Consider the following 25,195-nt stretch of genomic DNA (forward strand, 5'->3'; position numbering starts at 1 on the left):
TAGGGACATTAATCGAGCCTGTCCAAAGGACAATTACCCAACTCCCTATATCGATCAAACCATTGATGATTGTGTCGGCAACGAATTATTTTCCTTCATGGACGGTTTTTCCAGATACAATCAAATCAATATTCTACCTGCCGATCAACCAAAAACGACTTTCATTTGTCCATGGGGGACATTTGCTTATTGCAAATTACCTTTTGGGCTTAAGAATGCCGGAGTAACTTTTCAAAGGGCGATGTCTTATGCGTTTCATGACATCAAACACATTGTGCAACCCTATCTCGATGACTTGCCTGCTCATTCATTACATCAAGCTGATCACCTCGTCCATTTACGAGCAATCTTTATGAGGTGTAGGCATTATCGGATTCGGTTGAACCCACACAAATGTGTCTTCTGTATAGAAATGGGTCGATTGCTGGGGTTTGTAGTTTCGAAAGCCGGCATTCGCGTTGATCCCTCAAAGGTCGAAGCTATCATCAAATTGCCTCCTCCTTCGAGTCTTCGCCAACTCCAAAGTTTTTAGGGGAAAGCAAACTTTTTACGACGATTCATTCCTAACTACGCCGAGGTTACAAAGGGTTTTACCCGGTTGTTGAAGCAAAACACTCAATTCTATTGGGATGAGATAGCTCAAAAATCTTTTGATGCACTCAAACACGCGTTGACCCATGCACCATTGTTGCATCCTCCCAACTACAACCAGGATTACTTCTTGTATCTCGCCGCCTCTCATTCCACCATTGGGATGGTCTTAGTTCAGGAAGATGAATCAAGAACGGAACATGTGATATATTACCTCAGTCGCACGCTAAACCCAACTGAGCTAAAATACTCGCATGTGGAGAAATTGGCATTGGCAGCTGTGCAAGCTGTCCAACATTTCCGTCACTACATTCTACTACGTAAAACTACGGTAATTTCGGATTGCAACCCTATGCTCTACATTTTGACCAAGCAATTACTAGCAGGCAAGTACTCTAAATGGATCGTTATCCTGCAAGAGTTCTACTTGGAGTTTGAGAAATCTAAGTCTAAGAAATCTTTAGTTTTTGCGGAATTAATGTGTGACTTCCCGCGTGCTGACACAGAGACTGTGGCGGAGGAACCCATTGCGGATGAATCCTTGTTTCTAATCAGCACTTTACATCCGTGGTATGGGGATATCATTGTTTATCTCCAGACCCAATCCTTTCGGCCAGAAATTTCCAGGTTAGAACGTCGGAAAATTCGATTCCAGTCCCAACAATTCAGGATTATCGGAGATACTCTTTATCGCCATGGGGCGGGCTCTATTTTTCGACGTTGCTTAACTCACGAGGAAGATGAAAGGGTTCTAAATGACTATCACTCTGGAGCGTGTGGCGGTCATATGTCTGGGTTTGCCACATCCCAAAAGATATTGCGCGCTGGCTACTTCTGGTCGTCTTTATTTAAAGATTGTATTACGGCGGTCCGAAAATGCCACAACTGCCAGATTTTTGATCGTAAGATGCGCGCTCCACCTGCTCCTCTCCATACTATAATTGCCGTTGGTCCTTTTGCCAAATGGGGTATCGATTTTATTACATGTAACCCTCACTCGGCCGGGGGGCATGCTTATATCATCCTTGCGATAGATTATTTTACTAAGTGGGCCGAGGCGATGCCTACATTCGAGGCAGACGGCAAGACAGCTGCAATTTTCGTGTTCAATCATATAATTGCTAGGTTTGGTGTCCCGCAAGCAATAATCACTGATCATGGGCATCATTTTCGAAAGGTTATGATGACCGAACTTACAGGCCAGCTTGGTTTACGTCACGATAGTTCAACCCCTTATTATCCACAAGCGAATGGTCTGGTTGAATCTATCAACAAAGTTTTGGTTATCATGATCTGAGGAATCATTGGGATTCATCAGTCGAATTGGCACAACATGCTATTTTCAGTGCTTTGGGCGTACCGAACTTCAGTAAAAACATCAACAGGGTTCACTCCTTTCCAACTAGTCTATGGTTTGGAAGCTGTGTTACCCATTGAATGCGAAATCCCGTCACTGCAAATGGCCATCGAGTTACTTCCAGCCACTTCCGAAGAGGAAAAGCGTTTGTTATACTTAGCTCAATTAGATGAGAATCGACGTGATGTTGCATTGGCAATCGAGACTCACGCAAAACGAATGAAAGCTCAGTATGATCGAAATGTGACCCCTCGAAATTTTTCGGAAGGAGATCTAGTCTTAGTGTATGATCAAGCTAATGATAAATTAGGCGCTAGAAAATTCGTTCCTATGTGGCATGGTCCCTATGTTGTCAAGCGAAAACTAGCCAAAGGGGCTTATGAATTGGTAGACTTTGATGGGGACTCTTTGGGTAAACCCAAAAATGGCCTTTAGTTAAAGAGGTATTATTCTTAAAAGAATGGGTATGGAGATTTTTAGTTAGGATAGTTTTTCTTTCTAGCTGGTGTGTTTTAGTTTAAACAGTGTCCTTAGCTTAGAGAGTGTTTTTCGTCATTTTTCCTGCTTATCTTGGTTTTACTCTTGATATTGCAGATGTCGATGCCTCTCCAAACATACATTGGTTTCGCTGATGGTGCTTGTCGTAATACACGGAACATCTCTTCCGCAGGTTGGGTTATCTATTCACCCTCTAACGAGTTAGTATCTATGCATGGGGTAAGCCTCGGTCAAACAACGAACAACATTGTTGAGTACAGTGCAGTGATTGAGTTATTATCTGAATCTATTTCATTTGGGATTCAGAGTTTGATAGTGAGGTTAGATTCTGAACTCGTTGTATTACAGCTTAATAGAGTGTATGCCATTAGAAATCCGGTGTTATTAAGATTATTTTTGAGAGTGCGTCTCTTGGAACGTGAGTTTGATTACATTGAATATCAGCATATTCCAAGGTCTTTAAATACATTAGTAGATGCAATTGCTTCTCGAATGTTAAATAGACATTTGCAATAATCATACATGTAAATTTAAAATCATTCCATAACATGATTAACAAGATAAAGCCGGTAATAGTGATATATATATATAGGAGTGTGTCAAAAAATACATCGTCTTCGATCATAGGTTGAAAAACACCTTATGATTGGCAAAAATGATAAGTACAAAAAACAAAAATGTCACATGTGCCCACTATAGGTGATCATCCTATCACTGGTGATGATCTCTATAAGAAACCACTGGACGGGCCACCTTGCAAAGGAACCTTCTAAAAGGTCCCGGGACTCCAATCACATAGCGCTGAAGTCGACGAGGAATGTTGTCTATAGTGGTCTCAGGAATATTTCCTGTCAAGCGCTCGAGATGACCCTCCAACTCGGCCAAAACCTCTGCTGACTCGTCCTGTGGGGTTGGTGCGGGTGCAACTAGTTGTTTTCTCTCGAAAGGCCGGAGAGCGGCTAGTCGCTGTGGACCCACATCTGCATTTTAAAATTTTTACTATCAGTTTTGAGACGATGGAAAAATAAATAAAAAATTAAAATAGGAAAATGTTGAAAAGGATTTTACCTGACTCATCCTACTGCTCTCCTGGTGGAAGAACCATGTCTGGGTCACCACGAAAATCTATCTCAGCATAAGGAAAGTCCTGAATGGAAAAGACTTGGTTTTCCAGCCATTAGAAATACTCAGGTTTGAAACGAGCAACCTCTGTCCTCTCGTCCGGGTGACGGGCCATGATTGCGACCAATCGCATTAGTTTGGGCTCTCGAGGAAGCCACGCTCCAACAGTAAGGTGTTGTGGGATCAACATAGGAACCCTCTCCAGGCCAAAACTCACAACCAAAGCCCCATAACCAAAGGTCTTTAGTCGTCCGTTCTTGGCCTTGGTCAGTTGGCCTTTCACATTGGCCAACACGGCATCGCACCAGTTGAAGATGGTGCCTCGGGAGCAATCAACTGCCATACGCATGTGGGATCCGGTGGAAATATGTAATGCGGCAGCTCCGCAAAGTCTGGTGACGGTAAACGCAATCACCATAAGTTCAGGACGGGATATCGTCTTTATGTCTATCCCTTTGTCTCTAGCCTGGCTGTTGCAGTACTCTAACCGGAGGCTATCGACAGACTGGCCACCTGGCCTAGTCCCGTGCAGAGTCAAGTCTTCGCCTCTCTTAGGCAAACCAGTCAAGAAATATATGTCCGCCAGCTCGATTTCGAGCTGGTGGCCACCAATGAAGAAACATTGGTCCTGTATGCTCCATCTGTCAACCAGCCATTGTAAGAAATCCACCTGAGCCCTCATGCCAGGAATGGCCCAGAATTTATACAGTCCGCACGCCCTCAAAGCATCAAGAGAAGGCTGATGATTCCATACGGCAACATCCACGTCCTCGTGCTCTCGTTCACGCTAATCTAGCATGATGTGCTCTCTGCATCAAGCATAAAGATTAATTAAATTGCTAGGAAATATTTTGGTTGGTCCATTTTTGAGAATTTTTTGGTTCAAAACCCTTGCGACGGGGTACGCATCCTCAGGGTTAGACACAGTGCGGGGGTCCGCACTTTGTTTACACGGAAGGTGCAGACCCCGAGCTTTTTCCCAATGGAGAAAAAGTCGGGGTCCGCAGGCCCGCAATGGTAAACCTGCGGGCCCCCGCGCGCGGGTTTTGCGCCTAAAAACCCTCCCAAAAAATGAAATGAAGGACTAAAACAAAAAACTAAACGGTTGAAAATGAAGAGTAGGATGATGTGGATTACCTGGAGAAGAGGACGCTCGATTCCGACAGTTGGATTTTCCGAAATCTTCACGGGAAGTTTTCTAGCCAAAAGCACTATTTTTCTCACCCAAATTCAAACGATAAGAATGAATTGGTGAAGGCCCTTTTTATAAGTTTTTTGAGTAAATAAATCACAAATTTGTTTATGTTTCACTTTTAAAAGGTATTTTTGTGACGTTTTTATCCATTTCAAACATGTATGAGTAATGTTTGCGTTTTTGTGCAGAATCAAGGATTATTCAGGCGAAATCTAGCATTTTCAACAGAAAAACATGTAGAGTCATCTTTAAGCTCTATTCTGACTCCTAAAACATGAAAAGATTGCCGGGTGTTTCTTTTAAAATTGTTAAAACAGAATTAAAAGACAGTCTAATTACAGCTCTTTTCCGACCGTAAAAACATGAAAAGATTGTGGGTTTTTGTCGTTTCAAATTCGTTATTGGTTATAAAACGACGTGTCATTGATCGATTTTTTACTTTTTCGGGTCAAAGGCACTAATGACGAAAAATACTCCTTGGTCGTAAAATATCAAGTGGTTCTCTCAAGTATTATTTTATACTTTTTCGGGCTTGGGAGACACAAATGTACGAAAAAGGTCAACCCTGGAGTCTTCTTAAGTTTTTTCAAACTCTCTAAAATTGAAAAACGCCGAGTTTCTCCTATACTGGACTCGTTAAAATTTCACAGTAAAGGACCTGTTCAATTACAAACAGGAACGAACCACTCCTTCTTAGGGTTCGAATTTAAACTAAGTTGGACTCATCCGAAGGATGAGCTTATAATCAAGCAAATGTTATCCTCCTCAAGCTTGTCAAAAATAAAGAGGTACTTGCCAGAAATGGTGGGGGAAAAGAGAGAAAAATGAACCTGTTTATCATACTTTATAACCACTCTTGAACATGACACTTTTATTCACCTGGGTTGGGAAATCCTTTGCCTAACAGTTGATCAAACCACATTGAAAGTCTTCAGCCGGTTTCTGGGTATTAACTTTGGGTCAATTGTCACCAAACCATCTGTCGTGTCGTTATGTTTTCAAGAGGTCACTGCCAATAAGCCATACATCTGCAAAATATCTGTCATCCATCTTGACCATCCCTGAGTCAGTCTTTGCAACTAAATTTCTTCAACTTGATCTATGATTTCATGTTGTGGGCTTGCCTACGACGGATCACTTTCTATCGACATCAGCTCATTATCTAGAAAGATGATCTAGGAATCGTCAGTACCTTGAGATCTGCATGCATCAATGGCATATTTCTCGCCTTTGACGACAGTTTACATCATTGACTTTCGATCAAAGGATTCCGTGACATGCTCGACATCAACACATCTATTCGCATCTCATGGACTGTACTGGGTACTTTGAGAGCCATTGACATTACTGGTGGTTTCTCTTACACTTGTTAACAGTTTACATCATTGACTGGTAATCAAGTGGTTTCTACCATGTTCGACATCAACACATTCATTCGCATGGATAGAATCGTACTGTTTCGGGAAGTAGAAATGAAGACCCTGGATCTAGTTTCCACAATCCAGGCTGCGAGGAATTTTGTATTCATTATATAATGGACTATTCATAAACAGATGGTTGCATCCATACTGTGTTCACATGATCTATACTTGTGATGTTTTACAAGATCATTCCTGTATCAGAGCAATAGTTAGTTTTTCTAGTCAGTTTTTATCTGAGTATGGGAATGCCTACCTCAGCGATGATATGATCTCATATATATATCTTGCATTGAATGTTTTTACAGGTTCCAACCGAGTTCTCCACAAGATGATCCTCGAAATGATAAAGTACTTCACTCTTCCTAAATGATAAGAAATCCTCATCTACTACAGACTTCGCACTTTAGGGGGCAATCTGTTACACAAAAATATCGTCATCATGATTATTTGCAGTCAGTATGGGTCTATCATCACTTGTACTGTCCTCCTAAGCAAGTCTCAAACCTCAGCTCTCCAAATCAAGCTTTAGAAATGAGAGAAAGACATTAAAAATCAATGTAACTCTGGTTCCGCACTTTCTCTCATGGTCACCTGCGGTCCCGCACCTTCTATGTACAAAAACTGCGGACCTGCCCGCTCTTTCCCTAACGGTGTAGGTGCGGACCCCTGTGATAGTCAAAAGGTGCAAGTTTTATCTTAAAAAACTCACTTTGGGTTAATTCTAGAGGTTTCTAGAAGGAATTTTGACGTGGATTGTTCGCTTTGAGGTGGTTCATGCATCCCAAAAGAGAAGGAGCTAATCCCTTGATGAGAGGAGCTATCCCTTTGAAGGAGGGCTTTATCCCTTTGATGGAGGACCTAGTAACCTCCCTCCATTGCACTATAAATATAGGCATTGGGCTGGTTGCTAGAGAGGTTAGAAGCTGAACATTTTTGAGGGTAAATGCTGGTGAAATCAAGACTTCCTAGTTAAGCCTAAAGAGGAGAGATCACATACCTATTTTGGTTTCATTGGGGAGTGAGTGAAACTTGTCAAAGTAGAGGAGACTTCTTGCTAGACCCTGGGAGGAGCTTGTACAACGTCAAGGAAAAGGTTGTAAGGTTCTTCTTCTTTTGAATTAATACAATCAAACTCATTTTTCTCAACAAGTATCTTATGTTATTTGTTTCATGGACTCCTTGACTTTCATGTTAAATATGTTTTATGCAATTGGCTTTTCAGGTGCTATTTAATTTGTTTGCCTTGTTTGTGTTTGCAGATTCGCGAAAAGGAGCTCATTTGGATCGAAGGAGCGAGGGCATCCACAAGCTAGCATTGGACCTAAGGTAGGCCCTAAAAACACTTGTTTTCTATTGTCTATCAAAGCATATTTAGAGAAAGATAGTGTCTGGTTGGTTTGCTTGTCATTAGGTCTTCTTTAGATTCTAGGAAGGTCTATCTTGTCCGCAAGATCGACTTATTCTGTGTGACAATTTCATAAAGATGAAATTACAAAATATTACAAGAATTCTCTCTCCTCACTTTACAAATTACATCTATAACTTGGAACCTCCAACTAACAACTAACAACTCACTAACTAGTTAACAACTTGACAACTGACAATCCTTTGTATGAAGGGTGCACTCCTATTTATACAAGAATTGAGGATAACTATACAATAAATATAGATCCTTAGATCTCTCCTAAATCCACATCTTGTGGTTACAACCAATCTCCTTAAAATGTAAGATACAAATCCTCTCAAAATCCTCTCATCCATGATTCTTCTCCTTTGGATGTGCATAGTTAATGATCCACATCTTCTACAATTATTCAACAAATCCTCATTAGTTGGAATTTTAAATTCGAATTTGTGGTTGGATGGCCAAGTAGGACCCTTCTAGAATCTCCAAGTAGGCCTACAATATCACAAAACTCATAACACTTTTATATATATATGAAAATATGTTAATTTCCTAACATTTAGTCACAAATTCACTTATAATACTTAAAATCAATGACTTGGAAAATAATATTGATAAAACCATGTAATGATGGAAATGGTTACTTAATGTAAGGTTATGGGGCTATAGAGTTACATAATGAGGGTAAAATGATGGAAATGAAGGTGAAAGTGGATGACATTTTGGAGACCCAATAGAGGGCATTTCCTAGAAATTGTGGATGCTTATATTAGATGCAGAGAAAGTGACATGACCATTTATAATCATAAAATGTTGACATGTATTCCCCAACCAAACCATTACTAGAAGATACAAAAGCAATATGGATTATTTTTTTGTAAGCTAGTCAATTTAGTATTAATATATCACAAAATAGAGTACATACAGAACCGTGTGTGCCTTACTACTTGGGAAAGAAAGATAAAAATTGTTAATAAAAGCCACTATATTTTATTCAAACTATTGTTTAAAATTTTTTAGAGTTTCTAAATGCTTCTAAGTAGCTTGACATAACCTAGTGAAAGCATAAAATAAGAATGTAATATAAATCTAATGGGAATATTAACACCCCTCTATAAACTTGTCAAGAAAAGGCATAGATATCCAAACCCGTGGAACAAGTATTGAGTACTACTAGTGTTGCATATCCATTTGGTAGTATGGGTCATTATTAAGAAAAATTAGATTTGTAGTACATGTAGTTTCTTCAGGTGTATAAGTTGTTGATGTAGGAAGTTCCTAGGGGTCCATGTTATTTGAAACATAATATCAATGGTGTAAACCACTTTACAAACAACTTTTGATTTATTTTCCATGACGTCTAATTTATGTAAGATGGTTTGTTGTTGGTAACCCTTTTCCTCCACCACCTAGGCAATGAGAGAGTTTTTTGTCCAATAAAAATTATGCGTTTGAAGTCTTTGGTGTCATCAAATCTACAGAACCATGTACATGGTACCGAATTCTTGAAGTGTATTTCTAACAAGGAAACGAATAGATTATTTATGTTTTATTTGATTTCCTAATTCATGTGGGGAACCTTGGGTTTGGTCTCATTAGAGAACCAATAGTTGTAGCTACAATGGATTTCATGGCATCATATTCTACCTGGAAGATGCACTAGAGAAATTTTCCAAGAGGAAGGATTCTTGGTAGTAGGATTACAGCTACAACCTAGGCCTTACCTACTAAATTTCATCCAATCCCCTTTACCAAAATTATTCATTAGTAACATCTTGCACTTGATAGAGGATGCAAAGGGAAAGTGAGGGATACAAGTAGCATGGTAATCCAAATACTAGAAATAGGGGGCAAGGATGAGAGTGATGACTAGTGGCTTAAGATGAAAAACCAGTGGGCAAAAATTAACCCTCATAACAAGGCTTCCTTTAGAGAATGGAGCTTGAACTCTACCAAAACACTAATGGAACTAAAGAAGAAAGCTAGATAAACCAAAATACTAGAGAAAAGGGAAAACATGATGGAGCGTCAAGGGAGAAAAACCTGGAGATAGAGCTCAATCCTCTATAAATTCCTAATCCCATTAGTGTCCATTATGTTATCACTCAGATTTTCCTTAGAAGTTATTTAAAAGAAGGAAAGGATCCAAGGTAACTACAAACCAACTTTTAGACTCGAGTGCTAGCCCACCTAAGTCTAGAGTTGGAAATTATTGAAAGGAAATCTCCTTGGGATGGCCAACAAGCTAATTCAGGGAGAAATCCCAACTTTAGAAAAAATTAGAACAAAAATGCTGGAAAAAATATTCCTGACTAGAATATCAGACCACATTTTCAAGAAAACTATGCAGAGGCCTCCCACTCGAAAGACCCTGAACAAGACACTTAGATAAATTTAATGGGTCTAGATGATGTGGAAGATGTCTTCCTAACTCAGGATGACCAGGAGTCCCATGTATTGAAACAATTCAAAACCCAGACAAGAGAGTCATTTGATTTTAGACAGGGATATGATTATGCTATTTTTGAGGTACATAAGCAGTATAATTTAAGAAGCAAAAAAAGTACTGATGCCCCAAAACCAAACCAGAAAATATGTCCTAATCAACCTAAAAAGGGTAAAATAGTTCTAGTGGCAAAAAAACTTCAGATCCTTTCTAGAAAAAATCAAAATCCTCCTAGCCCCACCATAGAAGATGTGTATGATAATCAGCCCAATAATGAACAACCTTCCACTTCACTTGCCTCCAAAGCAACAGTGGAAGAATATTCAAAGATCGGATTAGAAAAATCAGCAAAGAATGTCCTAAATCCTGAAAGAGAAGAAGACATAGAAAACACTGTTGCTAGAAATCCAAAAGTTCAAACAGATAAAGCAATCCTGCCCTTTAATCTTGGATCAGAAGTTGCCAAGCTTAAAATTTCAATTCCTTTGACAGAATTGGTAAAACATGATGCTTATAGGTCTCAGATAAACAAATCATTAAAAATCATTGAAAATGAAGACTCTGAAAATATCTTTGATGACTAGCCCGAGTTAATTTTTGGCCTTGAAGTAAATGGGAAACCAATGGAAGGTGGGATACGACCCTTCTATGTCAGTCTCAATATCCATGATAGGAATTTTCATAGCCATGTTTGACTCTAGTGCCTCGCACAACCTCGTGCCCAAGTCTGTTATGGATAAGCTCAACTTAGACATCACTAGACCCTATAGGGATTTATTTTCCTTTGATTCGAGTCAAGTGAGGTGTCTAGGACTTATAAAGGATTTGTGTGTCTCTTTAGTTTAGTACCCTGCCAAAACTATACTTATGGATATAGTGGTAACAAATATTCCACCCAAGTATGGCATGATATTGTCCAGATCCTGGGGTGCCAAACTTCAGGGGTCTCTACAATTAGACATGTCATATGCTACCATATCTATTTTTGGACAACCAAAGAAGCTATATAGAGAAACTTTAATGAAATATGTAGTGAGTAGTCAGGAGAGACCTCAAAACTTTCTTATTTACTCAGTGCATTCTGATATGGATTCCTTCATTCTCTATAATGCAAAAACTAATCGAGAAGATACTCCAAATGATATAGCAGCAGAACCAAAAGAAATTATAAAAGAAAATTCAACTGTCCAAATTCAAGAGATATCAGATGACAAAGAAAATCCATATGCCTTAGTTAAGAAAGATTCCACTACCCCAGATGAAAACTATGAACATAAAACCTTATGGCATTTAGAGTTTGATGGTTCAGTAAACAAATTAGGTGCAGGAGAAAGAGTATGGATACATAACTTGGAAAATGATCATGCAAAGGGACATGCCTATAGATTAAATTTCAAATGTACAAACAATATGGCAGAATATGAAGCACTCTTGCTAGGCCTCAAGCTAGTCAAAGGATTAGGAGCTATAAGGGTATCAATCATGGGAGATTTTGAACTAATAGTTAAACAGATTAAAGGAGTTTACATAACCAGAGACCCTAGATTAGGACTTTATAGAGGTACAGTTGTGGAAATCCTTAACACCTTTTTAGAAACCAAGCTTGCAACCATCCTAGAAAACATAACATGCAAGCTCATAGCCTAACTATGTTTGCCAGCACCTGCAAATTGCCTTTTCAACCCAATCACCGGTATACAGCTGAGGTCAGGCACAGGCCAGCTATACCTGATAATCTTAAGAATTAGCAAGTTTTTGAAAATGATAAGAAAATTAATCACTTTCTGACATTAGATGAAGAATTTGCTAGCATTAATATAGATGTAGACATGGTTTCAGATTTTGATCACACTAATGAGTTAGACGTTAACAAATTGGAATAAAATTCAATAAACATGCTTCACCCTACTAAATTCATGAAAACAAATATTCAGGACTTAAAGAAAATGGATATTGATGAAATAATTGATGATGAAACTGAAGTCATAAATCTCAAAGATAATCAATTACCCAAGGGATTAACTCCTTTGGAGGACTTATTTGACTCTAATGATATTCCTAAAAAGCCTAAGATGGAGCCCTTGAAAGCAGACATTGAAGAATGCAACATAGGAACTCAAGATAGTCCTAAGCTGATAAAATTGTCTAAATCATTACCCCCTGAGGAAAAACTGAAATATATTGAGCTAATGAAAGAATTCTAGGATGTTTTTACTTGGAGTTACGAAGACTTAAAATCCTATGATGCCAGTATTATACAACACACTATCCCTTTGAAAGAAGGTCAGAAACCTTTTAGGCAAAAACCAAGAAGAATTAATCTTCTTTATTACCTTACATTGAAAAAGAGATCAAACAAATGTATGAAGCAGGAATCATTTCCCCCATTAGGTTTTCAGACTGGGTATCCAATCTTGTCCATACGAGAAAGAAAATAGGAGAAATCAGACTGTGTGTCGAACTTAGAAATTTGAACAAAGTCTCACTCAAAGATAACTATCCCTTACCTAAAATGGATCACATACTTCAAAGGGTAGTAGGTTCCATAAGGATTTCACTTTTAGATGGATTCTTGAGTTACAACCAGATTTTAGTCCACCCTGATGATCAAGCAAAAACTGCATTCACAACCCCATGGGGCACCTTTATGTATGTTAAAATTCCTTTTGGATTGAAAAATGCAGGTTCCACCTTTCAAAGGGCAATGGATATTGCCTTTGCAAAGGAAATCCATGACTTCTTGGTTATATACCTTGATGATATTACAGTTTTTTCTAAGTCAAGTCAACAACACCTGGCTCATCTCAGGCAAGTTTTCCTTAAATGAAAAAAATTTGGCATCTCATTGAACCCAAAGAAGTCTTTATTTGGTTTGGAAGAAGGAAAACTGTTAGGCCACATTATCTCTAAAGATGGGATCCAGATTGACCCAACCAGGAATTAAACTATTTTTCAAATACCTCACCCAAGAAACATTAAATAACTTCAGGAATTTTTAGGAAATATACTTTTTTTAAGGATATTCATCTCTAACTTAGCTGAACTAATTAGATTATTGAATAACATGTTGAAAAAAGATTTGACTATTAAGTGGATAGTAGAGGCTAAACAATCATTCGAAGAAATAAAATTAGCCTTAACTCAAAAACCAGTCCTCACAAGACCAAAATTTGACAGAGACTTCATTATCTTTTCCTTTGCATCAGAACACACCATAGTTGTAGTCTTACTACAAATGGATGATCAAGGATGTGAAAAACCAATAGCCTTTTTTAGTAAAGCTCTTAGAGATGCCTCATTAAGGTATAAAATAATGGAGAAACAAGCTTTTGCTTTGGTAAAAGCTATTAAAGAATTCAGAGTGTATATTTTGTATTCTCATGTAGTAGCTTATGTTCCCAATGTTGTAGTTAAAGATATCCTGACATAGGATGGAGTTGATGGCAAGAGGGGAAAATGGATAGCTACTATTTTAGAATATGATTTAGAGATAAAACCTACCAAGTTAATTAAAGGTCAGGGGTTGGCCAAACTCATGGCAGAAACAAATTGCCAAGCCTTAGACATAAATCTGATTGCAGAACTAGATAACGAACAGGAGATGGCGACTCCACATATCAGCCAGCCTTTTCTAGATTCCCCCTCGTACATTGATATTATATATGTTCTTCAAAACCTGCAGGCTCCTCCAGGGTTATCTAGAACTAAATGTAGGTTTTTGAAAATGAAAGCTTCGAAATTTTGCATTATGGATAATACTTTATTTTGGAAAAATGATGAAGGTATTCTGTTAAACTATTTATTAAAAGAAGAATCTGACAAAGTACTCCAAGAATTTCATGTAGGGGATTGTGGTGGACATCTCTACTGGAAGTCAACTGCTGACAAAATTCTAAGAGTTGGATTTTACTGGTCAACCTTGTTTTTGGATGTCAAAAAATTTGTAACTTCCTGCCACAAATGCCAGATCTTCGAAGGCAAAAGAAAACTCTTACCCTTGCCCTTGAAACCCATTTCCACAGAAAAACCTTTTCAACAATGGGGTCTTGACTTCATTGGAGAAATTCATCCACCCTCTTCTGCTCAGCATAAATGGATACTCACTACAACTGATTACTTTACCAAATGGATAGAAGTGATTTCCTCTAGACAGGCCACTCATACTGTAATAATAGGTTTTATAGAGGCTAATATTCTGTCTAGGTTTGGTTGTCCTAATAAAATTATCACAGATAATGCTATAGCCTTCAAGTCAAAGAAAATTATTGATTTTTGTCACAAATATCATATAACACTTGGTCATTCCACAGCTTACTATCCTCAAGGGAATGGACTTGCAAAATCCTCCAATAAAAGTCTAATAAATATTATCAAAAAACTATTGGAAGACAATAAGAAAACTTGGAATAAGAAATTAACCAATGCTTTGTGGGCAGATAGGCTTACAACTAAGAAATCAATTGGAACCAGTCCCTATGAGCTAGTGTATGGAATGGAGGCAGTTTTCCCCTCATCTTTAGGAGTTCCAGTCATGAAATTACTTCAAGAAGCCCAAGTGGAACCAAATGATATACAAAGGAGAATTAACCAGACTATCCATTTACAACAAACTAGGGAGGAAGTATACAATAGAACCCAAGTACTGCAAGAAAAACTTAAGAATATTTTTGACAAAAGGACCAAAGCAGAAGACTTCTACTTGGGAGACAAAGTGTTAAAGTGGGATTCAAGAAGAGAGGAAAAAGGGAGACATGGGAAGTTTGATTTCTTGTGGAAAGGTCCATACATAATACATGCCTTCAGAGGAAATATTTCATATTTTCTTAAAGAATTGGATGGTGCAGAAATCTAAGGAGGACTAGTCAATGGTCAAATGTTAAAGCACTACATTGACCCAATTAACTAATTTTACCAGTTCAGTTGTACATACTATATCCTTTATAATTTTCAGTGTTTATTGGATGGGAATTTTGGGGTTGAATCCCGAAGAGAAGGCCCTAAGCTTCAAAAAGTTTTATTGTCAGTAAATATCAATAAGGCAGCAAGGTAAAGGAGATTTGCAGAGCACAATTAAAGTCTTTCAAAGGCCATTGATCTACGGTTCTTGACTTTCCACCAAGAAAATCCATCCCCAAGTGGAACCACTGTTATGTTCCTATACCAATAGGTGTCATATATCATGATTGACTTGGTTTAGCTCTGAAATATGTACATACGTTTGCTTGTTGCAAATGTTTTCCATATTTGTAAAAAATAAATAAAAAGTAAAAAATTTAAAGAGGGTATGCCCTAAAAGAAAAATCAAAGGGCAAAAAGAAGGAAAAAGGTCAAAAGATGAAAGAAAATGAACCCCAAGAAAAATAATAGACCATGAAAGTGTGCAAGCCCAAATGCCACTACTATTTCACTTTTTGTAATAAAGATTGTGTGCAACTTGTTACTTATGCCACAATCCATGGTAACCAAATAGTTTAATCTTGGTTATTCCATGTTTATAGAGATAGAGAATAAAATCTGACCAAACAATGTAATCTTGGCAAATAATTAGATTAGGTAGAGTGAATAAAAGGAGCTCAACAGTTTAATTTAAGCCCTTGCATTTAATAAGGTTAGACTTAGTTAGAATACCATTGTAAAAAAAAGGAAAAGGTTTTGATAAGGGTTTGTTGTGCACCCTAATAAAAGAAGAAAAGATGGTAGGATAAGTAGGTAGGGTAAGTAGATGAATGGTTGTAGAATTATGCATGATGAATGATTATCCAAATATCAAGTCATATACTTTCTTCATCAAAAGCACTTAAAGATATGGATGGCAATGAAGACATTTACATCATCGAAAAAAGTCAAACTAATTAATTTCCTCACTCATTTTTTTCCCTAAATTTTACTAATTTCCCATAAATACTAAGGCCACTAACAACCTGAAAGTTAAAGGGGATCAGAGCATTTATCTAACTTTTGGAGGGATAGGACCCTCGACCCAATAACTTGTAAGGCCTAAGTGCTAAAACCCCTTCATCAAAAGTCACCCCCTTCATAATTTATTCTTTTCCTTCAAACCCTTTTCCTAAGGTAAAATCACTCTTTTACTTAGGAAAAATAAAGGTTCTTTACAAAAACCCCCCAAACACATTTTAGCCTAAGTCATAATGTTGGATGATAAATGTATTTTCAGAAACATTTACTTAGCACATTTTCTTTTTCCATGCTCATTTTAACTTTGAATTCTTATTATTTATTTAACTCCTAAAACAAATTACCCTTTCCTGTATTACTAATAAAAATCCCAAAATCAATAAATATCCCATCTCTATGCTTTGAAAAATAAGCCATAAATAAAGTTAATTAAATTGGATTAGATAATCGAATAGCGATTAATTAAGAGCCAAACCCCTTGACGCATTAAAAAAGGGATTAATTAGTCATCTGGATTAATAAATAACCTCTCTGCCAATACCATCATTCCCGATATAGTTAAAGACATTTAATTATGATAATTATGCCATTAGGTCCCCACCATTAATGCCCTAACACCTTCTGCCACTGACTGTCATCTGATCTCCCTTCCTTCATCCAACGGTCCTTGCTCATATTGCATGGACCTTTTGGTCGAACATTAACCACGCAATATAAGTTGTTTTGACTTTTCGTCGATGCTATGTGTCATTCAATTTGTGGCATCACATGACCCTCTACCAAAACCACCAACCTTCCAAAAGTTGTGCGATGAAAACCATTACCGCTCCCACTTACAGCTTTCGCTAAATGACAAAGCATCCCATCAGTCAGTTAACTCCAATTGTCGTTTTCCATTCACTCGCCAAATTGCAAAAGGTCATTGACTTTGTACATAAAACAAAAATATTCATGGTTTTCTATTTTTACCAAAAAAGGAAAGTTTTGCTTCCATGCATGCACAGAGTACGTACAGACTGGAAAATTATTCCCAACTGCCAACCACTATCAGTTGTTGAACTCTAGGCCACTGCAGACTACTGTGCGCACCCTAAAAAACCTTCACCATAGCCATTTGTCTCGACAGTCAACCATAAACAGGTATTTACCACATTTCCTTCTTAGAAGCCCTACTTTTGAACTCAACTTCCACTAAATTGCTCTAAACTCAAATAATTCAGTACAATAAAAGCTGTTTCCTAGTCCCAAGACTTCCCCAAGCACTTGTTTTATCTCAAATCCTTGAAAACCCAAACTTTCTTCCTTGAATACACAAGAACCAAGGATGGAAGTTCCCGTCGCCCTAAATGTTACGCCAATCACTACTCCCCACAGGGATTTGGACTACCTTCCCTTGGCCGATAAATTGTTTCAAATAAAGGACCTTGCTTTTGATGAGACCCCCTTGAAGCTATACTGCAGGTATCGGGACAATTATCTGAACAATGCTGATAAAATAGGTCTTTGGGAGTCCAACCTCCCTAAATATCAATTCTCCACTGTCCATATTTTCCTAGATATTGTCCACCAATGCAATGCAAACTACAACCCAAATCTGAGCGTTGTAATGTCCCCTAACCAGGAAGTCCCTTTCACCATTATAGCTGAGTCTATGAATGAAATGTTGCAATTATAGCTTGGCCAGGACCTCACTCCCCTTTCCAAAAAATCCTCAAGGCTGTCCAGTTCTGAAATTAACCAAGTTTGTCAAACCTTCATGGAAGAAAAATACAGGCCAAAAGAACCCCCTCCTTATATGTCAAGCTTCTTTACAAATCTGGGCCAGGATATCATCACCATGATTGCTTGCATTTTGGGTTTTACTACTAGTGAGTATGTAGATGAGTTGACCTTAGCCTACATGTCTATTTTCACCCCTGGTCAACCTCTTGTAGCCAAATTTGACTATGCTACATTCGTTGCTGATAAAATGCATGACCAATTCATGAGATTAGAGAATGAGAGGGTATTTAAATATTCTTCCGTCTTATATCATCTTTTCCTCTACTACCAAACTGATAAATTCCCTTTCTCTGTACAAAAGCTTGATGCTAGAGGGAACCCCAGGTTAGTTATCTTCTAGACTTCCATTTTTGAAAATTCACCCTCTTCTCCCTATTCTTATACACATTTTATTGATCAATTTGTGCATCCAGTAACTACCATGTTGATAGGAAGTCCCCCTCCTAGAATCAATGATGATATCAAGAGAATTCTTTAGTTATCCAAGCAATATAAGGTTGGAGACTAGTACTTGTACCAGAACCATACTGAGATCAGGATTTATGGGTGTGAGCTGCCTCCCTTTAAACTTCCCAAATACCTCCCCATGCGATTATTTTCCCTGGAGTACTACAGGCAAATGATCAACTCTGATGAAATCCATTTTATGAAAGCTAAGAAGAAAGCTCAATTAAGGATAAAGGATCACCTAGGACCATTTGTTTTCAACAACAGAAAAGCAGGGAAAGAGGCAGAGCAAATCCTTGAGAGATTGAGATTGAAAAAGAGCTTCATCTGGCCTTATGATCCTCATAGCTTCATCTGCGACAGAAAACAAAAGCATAAACTATCCCCCTACATCCATCATAGAATTCCAGAAATAGAATAGTATGCAAATCAAAATGAATGGGTGGAGGGAAAACTCATAGAACAAAATTGTGAACAAGTTGAAGTAGAAAATGTTATGAAAGATTTGGAGAGACAACTTGATCTAGATTCCTTTGTACAGTTTCCTGAAGAATCTTCACAGAGACCAACACAATAGCATAGTGCACAAACATCAGGAAAACCAAAGACTTCAGGACAGGGAAAAGATTCAGGATCATAGAGAATTTTTTAGGAGTTGACCCAAATTGATACAAACATGGGAAACCCTCCAGTATTGCAGACCCCTCTTAATGAGGAGAAAATTCAAAAAAGAAGTAGGAATGAGGCTAGCCCTTCTACAGTGCCAATGGACCAAGTATATGTAAAGAGACGAAGATTGAATCCTTTGTCTGAACATGAATATGAAGAGACAAGAAGTGACACAGTGCAGAAAACATTAGTAGGGGAGACACCATCTACCTCTCAAACATATGCACTAAGCAAGAAACAAAGTGTAGAAGTGTCACCACTAAAGATAGCTTCAGAGCAAAGCCAGGATTTGAAACAAAAGTACAAAGAGATTAAGGTAGGAATGAGAAGCTCAAGGCTCAAACCTATGCCAAATATCTAAAAATGGCTCCTACAAATCAGAAAAGGTTGATGTCATCCTTTGACATCAAATAGGGAAAGATGCAGGTGAGCTTTTTGAAGCCCACAGTACAACAGCCATAGTCCATGGCTGATTATTTTAAAACAATTTTTGAAGTTCTTGCTAGAGACATCCACCCAATTGATCAAATTGAGCTTCATAAGCAAACGGGTGAGATGGTCTATTCCACATTGACCAACAAAGCCATCATTGCACATCAGTTGCAGAATTCTTTGAGTAATACTACAACACAGTTACAGTTGGAAAAAGCCTCTTCTCAGGCTAAGGACACAAGGATAAAATTATTAGAAGACCTAGTGGTTTAGTTGGGACATGATCCCAAATATGTTAAAGCAGCTGAAAGTTTGATAAAGAAAAAGAATGATGAAATTTTGCACTCAAGAAACAACTCAAACTCCCTCCCCTCATACATCCACATACTGCAGAAGTAATTGAGAAACAAAATGAGGAATAACTTATGGACTTGATCCTTAAGTTGAATGAGTAGTTGAAAGAAACAGAACAGGAACTAGAAAAATCTTTGCAGTCCAAACAGGGTGAGTCAACCACCATGCCTCAAATTGTAATACCCATGGTTTCTACAACAGTTCCATCTACTATTGCAACATCTTTGGCACCAAATATTCCTCTAGCAACAGCTTTGCGAGTAACAACTATAGCAAGTACATCAGAAGCAACAACAACTTCAACAAAGCAAACAGAAGACTTAATAAAGTCCATGGAAGAAATGAAAATCCAAGCAACTGAAATAAAGCAACTAAAAGAAACAGTTACCATCTTGGAAAGAAATTATGAGCTATCACAGATTAATTACACTGAAGAAGAGAGGAAAAATAGAAGAATGACTGAAAGAATCAAGACATTAGAGTAGGACTTAACATTGGAAAAGCCTTTAAGAGATATCAGAGAGATTTTATGGACCAATATCATTGATTCTATCAATGATATTTGGTCTGCTATTCAGATCATTTTTGAACAGATAGAGTTAGTCAAACTAGCTACAGAGGCTATATAGAAGACCAGGGAATAATTAGGGGAGAAGCTTGAAGAGGCAACCCAATTAATCAACTTCTTGAATAGCCAAAATAGGAAATAGCTGGAACAATGGGATATTGAAGATTGAACTGGTACTATCCTTGAAATTAAGAAAGTTTTGACCAAAAAGAACTTAATGCTTAACCTGGAAAGAAGATGTCAAAGTATCCAAGAAGACATAAATGAGTTTATGGTAAAGTATAACATTCTAAGGGATAAAGGACTTCCAAACCTACTGTTCATAAACGACAAACTGATGACTCATGATGACTACATTGAAATATTTCACAAACAAGCCAAGAGTCAAGCCAGCTCATCCACAATGAAAGCACTCCCCACAAGAAAAATGGTGTATGATGGTTTGGAAAATCTTTTCTATATTGAACATGAAGTTAAGCACCTATTCACAGTTCAACCCAATTTTGCAAAATACATTGAAGCTGACAAAATATACAGGAAATTGATCAAGATGAAGATACCAAATGAAGAATGGTGGACCAATATGCTTGATATCCTATAATTTACTACGATAATTCAGAGGTAAATATTTACTAAGGTAAAGGTTGGTAAATAGGTAAAGAGTATTAGTAGGGAAAAGTAAGCAAAGATCCAGCACACAATTACTAAAGCAACAGCAAGAGGCAAATCTGAGTTTCAACCTCCAGCTCTTCCATAAATAAAGGGACATCATCAATCAATTTTACATCTGTCTCTATATTTGTGTAAAAGATATTTTGTATTCCCTAGAATAAATCTCATGTAGTTATGAGATATTTTTGATGTAATTTTTGTATAAATACTTCTCCATTTGAAGTATTGTGGGTGGATTCTATGACATCTCTGTAAATCTATGCTATCAAGCTGAGAAAGCTTTTGTACTCAAATCTGGATTTTTTGCTGGAAAAGGAATGAAAGTTGAGGACATTTCATTAGATTCTCGTGTAGTATAATTGCAAATAAGTATTCTATCCTTGTGATTTTATGTGTTTTCTATATGTTTCAATGTTTCATGCATCTGAAATATAAATGGTAAAATAGTCAAAGTATATCAAAATTAGCTTTATTGCTCTCTACTATCAATAGTCTACCATTTATATGTTTTCTTCTAAACTATCTCGATAAAGGAATTCTTAATTGCTCCTCTATCCCTGTAGTTTTCCCTAATAAGTCCCTGGTATAGGATTCTTAATTGCCCTCTGCTAGTTGACCTATCTTCCTTTCCTCTTTCTAATACTAACTTGAGGATTATTAATTTCGCTCTAGTTTTGAGAAGAAATATCATCCATTCAAGCCCCAAAGTTTGTTTTTATTCTGCTATCATGCCTGTTGAACTCATACCTCAGCAATTTGATTTGATCCAACGAATTATCCCTGATTGACTCCATAGCCCAATGGCCTACAAGCCTAGTTTTCCCATTTGTTTCAGAACTCCACCAATCTCAAACAAAACAACCTCCCTGAACATTAATACTAGCCTAAAACCTTTTCAAACATAGCTAAATCATAAAGAGAGAGCCCTCTCTGGACTTAGGTGGGCTAGCACCCGAGTCTAAAAGTTGGGTTGTAGTTACCTTGGATCCTTTCCTTCTTTTAAATAACTACTAAGGAAAATTTGAGTGATAACACATTATAGTTTTGACATCAATGGAGTCATATGAACTATTGTACCCCCTGAAGTCATGATGCTACATGAATATGGGTGTAACAACCCTGGTGAAAATTCTATGTAATAAAAGTTAATAAAGGAAAAATAATAACCATGGTTGATGGGATTTTTATTCCAAGTTGAATGTTGGGCAAGACATACTTGTGTGGGTTTTCATTTGGTTATTAATGGCTAAGGAAATTGGCAAAGGAAATAGTTAAGGATTTGGAAAGGCAAAATGGAGTTTTTGGCATAATTATTTATGAAAATAATGGAAATTAGGAGAAAAGGGAGGTGAAAGGTCACAGGTTTCATGTGAGGAGGAAAATAATGGAAAATGAAGAAAATAGAGGCCTCATTCATAAAAGGGTTTTCGAGGATCAGTTGGTAACCTTTTGTCAGTTCAGTATTAGAGCTCTCTCATTATTCTCTCTCTCTCTCTCTCATACTCTTGGACACTTAGAATTTTCTTGGAGCACTCGTGGAGGGTGTTGCATACTTGGATTTTTGGAGCAAGAAGGAAAATGAAGAGAAGGAAAGTGCAAGAGGACATCGGCATCAACACCTACAACAAGATTTGCTTGCAGGTACCGAGTTGCATGTATGTTTTCCTTACTAGTTTTGGCATGCATGGAATATGCATATGGATTATTGGTCATGATCTGTCACTGGCATGGAGGATTTCCTAGCCTTGCCATTTCCTGGATAGCCATGGAGGTCGTGGGTTTATTTCCTTGTAATTTTTTGGTTGGTTCTCATGTTTCCTTAGCTTGGGTTGAGTTACTAGTTCTTGGAGCCTTGGTTGGACAAACGCTCTGGATCCCTGTAACAACTTGGGTTGAGTTACTAGTCCTGTAGTCTTGGTTGAAAAAATGCTCTGAAGCCCTTGGTGGGTTGACTTACTAGTCCTAGAGCCTTGGTTGGAAAAACGCTCTAGAGCTTAGTGGCGGTTGTGGGTTGAGTTACTAGTCTTGGAGCCTTGGTTGGAACAAACACTCTAGAGCACTGAAAGGCTTGGATAGGGACCAATCTGATGATAGTTTTGTGATGTTTGGCTATGAGGTGGAATCAATATTTGATGGGTTAAGGTGGTTGGTCTATGGAAGCCCTGAATAGTTTTGGATTGATGTGTTTTATGAGATATCACATTCATGCTTGGAATATGGCAGGAGGGTGAATTCCTAAAGAGATATTTGGCTAAGCCATTCTACGGTCAGGTGGAATGTGGAAGCCCCATCCCGAGTTTTGATTTTGCATCATCAATAAGAGGTTAATTCTCCTTGTATTTCTATGAGTATTATAATTGTTTATATGCAGATCATATGGTTGTGATTTCATTGGTATTTTTGTTGCTATTATGATGGTTATATATATGTTTTATGACAAAAGGTATGTATGTCTCTCATCATGTTTTTACTTGTAAATGAATGAACATTGTATCTATGACCTAATGGATGAAATGGCAGTTGATGTGTTGAGACATCAGTGTTTCTTAACAATTATCAGCTAAGTATGATATCCCTATGCTCAGATATATTATTTACACCTGTAGATTACATATTCGCTATGTTTAATGAAATTCCTGTCATGGCTAGTAGGGTTCCAATCAAGGTATTATTCAAGTGATTGCACTTGTACTGTCATTTCCTTGTTATTTTACTGTTATGAAGATGTCATTCAATTTTGGGCAGTAACATGGGCTTTGGGCCTGAAAAAGTGGCTCAAATATCGGGGATGCTGGCAAAAAACTGTGCAAAATAGTCCCTGGATGCTAGCTTGCAGGCCCATGAGAGCGCCCGGAGGTCCCTGGACACTAGCATGCCCATAGCATGAGAGCGTCCAGAGGTTAAGTGGTCAAAAATATCAATGGGACTCAGGGGCTGATTGCAAACAAGGTTGGGTTGGTTCCTTAAAGTCCTAACTCGGATGTTGAATGTCTGTATGGTGTGTTTCCATCTGTTCCACTTCCTTAACATGAATTAGGAGGTCGAATCATATCATAGTGGCCTCTCGTCGCATGTTTACCGTAACTAGTCAGTTGCTTTTGTAGATGTGCGAGGAGGGTGTTATGGAGTTGTATCAGAGCATTGTTCACCCCTTGGACTGGATGGCCTATGCGTTGGTCATGCATGCATGTCAGTTGCATGTGTGTCTCTTAAACTTGCATTCGGTGTGCTTGTTGCATGTTCATGATATTGATCATGGTAGTAATAATGTCGTCATGTGGAAGTTGATGTTATTATTGTGGAATGCATCGTGATGAGTGTATTACTAGATACATGTTGTTATATGTCACTTACATGTATCATTTTGTATGCTTGGTTACATTCTTGTATTCTTGGTTGCATGTATCCTTCTTGTAGGCTTGGTTACAAGTGTTGTTTGTTTATTCTTGATTACATGTGTTTATGCATGTGTGCAGTTGGTTACACATTTCTTATGCATGTTAATGGTTGCATGTGGTCAAGTGTGCAATGATGTAATGGTTGTCATCATGCATTAGGTCATGGTATGTGTTGTTGATAAGGTCATGTATTGATGACTGGACCCTAGCTAGGATGATGGTTGCATGGTTATATACTTATGTGTTGTGTTTCTATATCCCATCATAATTATGTTATACATGTATCATGTTGATTTGTTGATATTGAAGACAAGGTATCTTACCTGACCTATACTAAGGTACATTGGTTTATTGTGATTTGGTTTAGTTAACATGACATAACTTGCAGGAAGAAATATCAAATGGCTAGAAGAGCAGTATGGTGTTGGGAACTCTTCAAATTTGGTAGATACAATGAGAATCTTAAAGAAAGAAATAACGAGTTGTAAGGAAAATAATGACAGAATCATGCAGGCACTGGAGAAACAAGCAGAAGTAAATGTAGTGATACTTCAAAGTTTGTCAGATTTGCAGTGACGGGGACCATGTCATATCAACTATGAGTAAGATGAAAGAACTAATGGCCATATGGTAGTAGGTCACATGGTGGTCACAGTTCAGATAGATATGACATGGCCAAAGATGGCCAACTTTTGGACACTCTCGATAGGAGGAGGGATAGACACAGGTATTATTCTAATTCTGATTCAGATAGGCACTATGATCATCACCATTATCATCCTTACAGGAGGAGTGATAGGGGATACTTTCCAGATGAGTTTAAGAAAGCAAAGCCACCTACTTTTGATGGAGAGATGAAGAAACCAAAAGATGCGGACACGTGGTTGCTTGGTATGGAAGTTCTTCAAGTTACATGATTATT

This window comes from Pinus tabuliformis, chromosome 1_2 (assembly GCF_031772625.1).
Source record: "Pinus tabuliformis cultivar Carrire ecotype Pingquan chromosome 1_2, CPIR1, whole genome shotgun sequence".
Lineage (NCBI taxonomy): Eukaryota > Viridiplantae > Streptophyta > Pinopsida > Pinales > Pinaceae > Pinus > Pinus tabuliformis.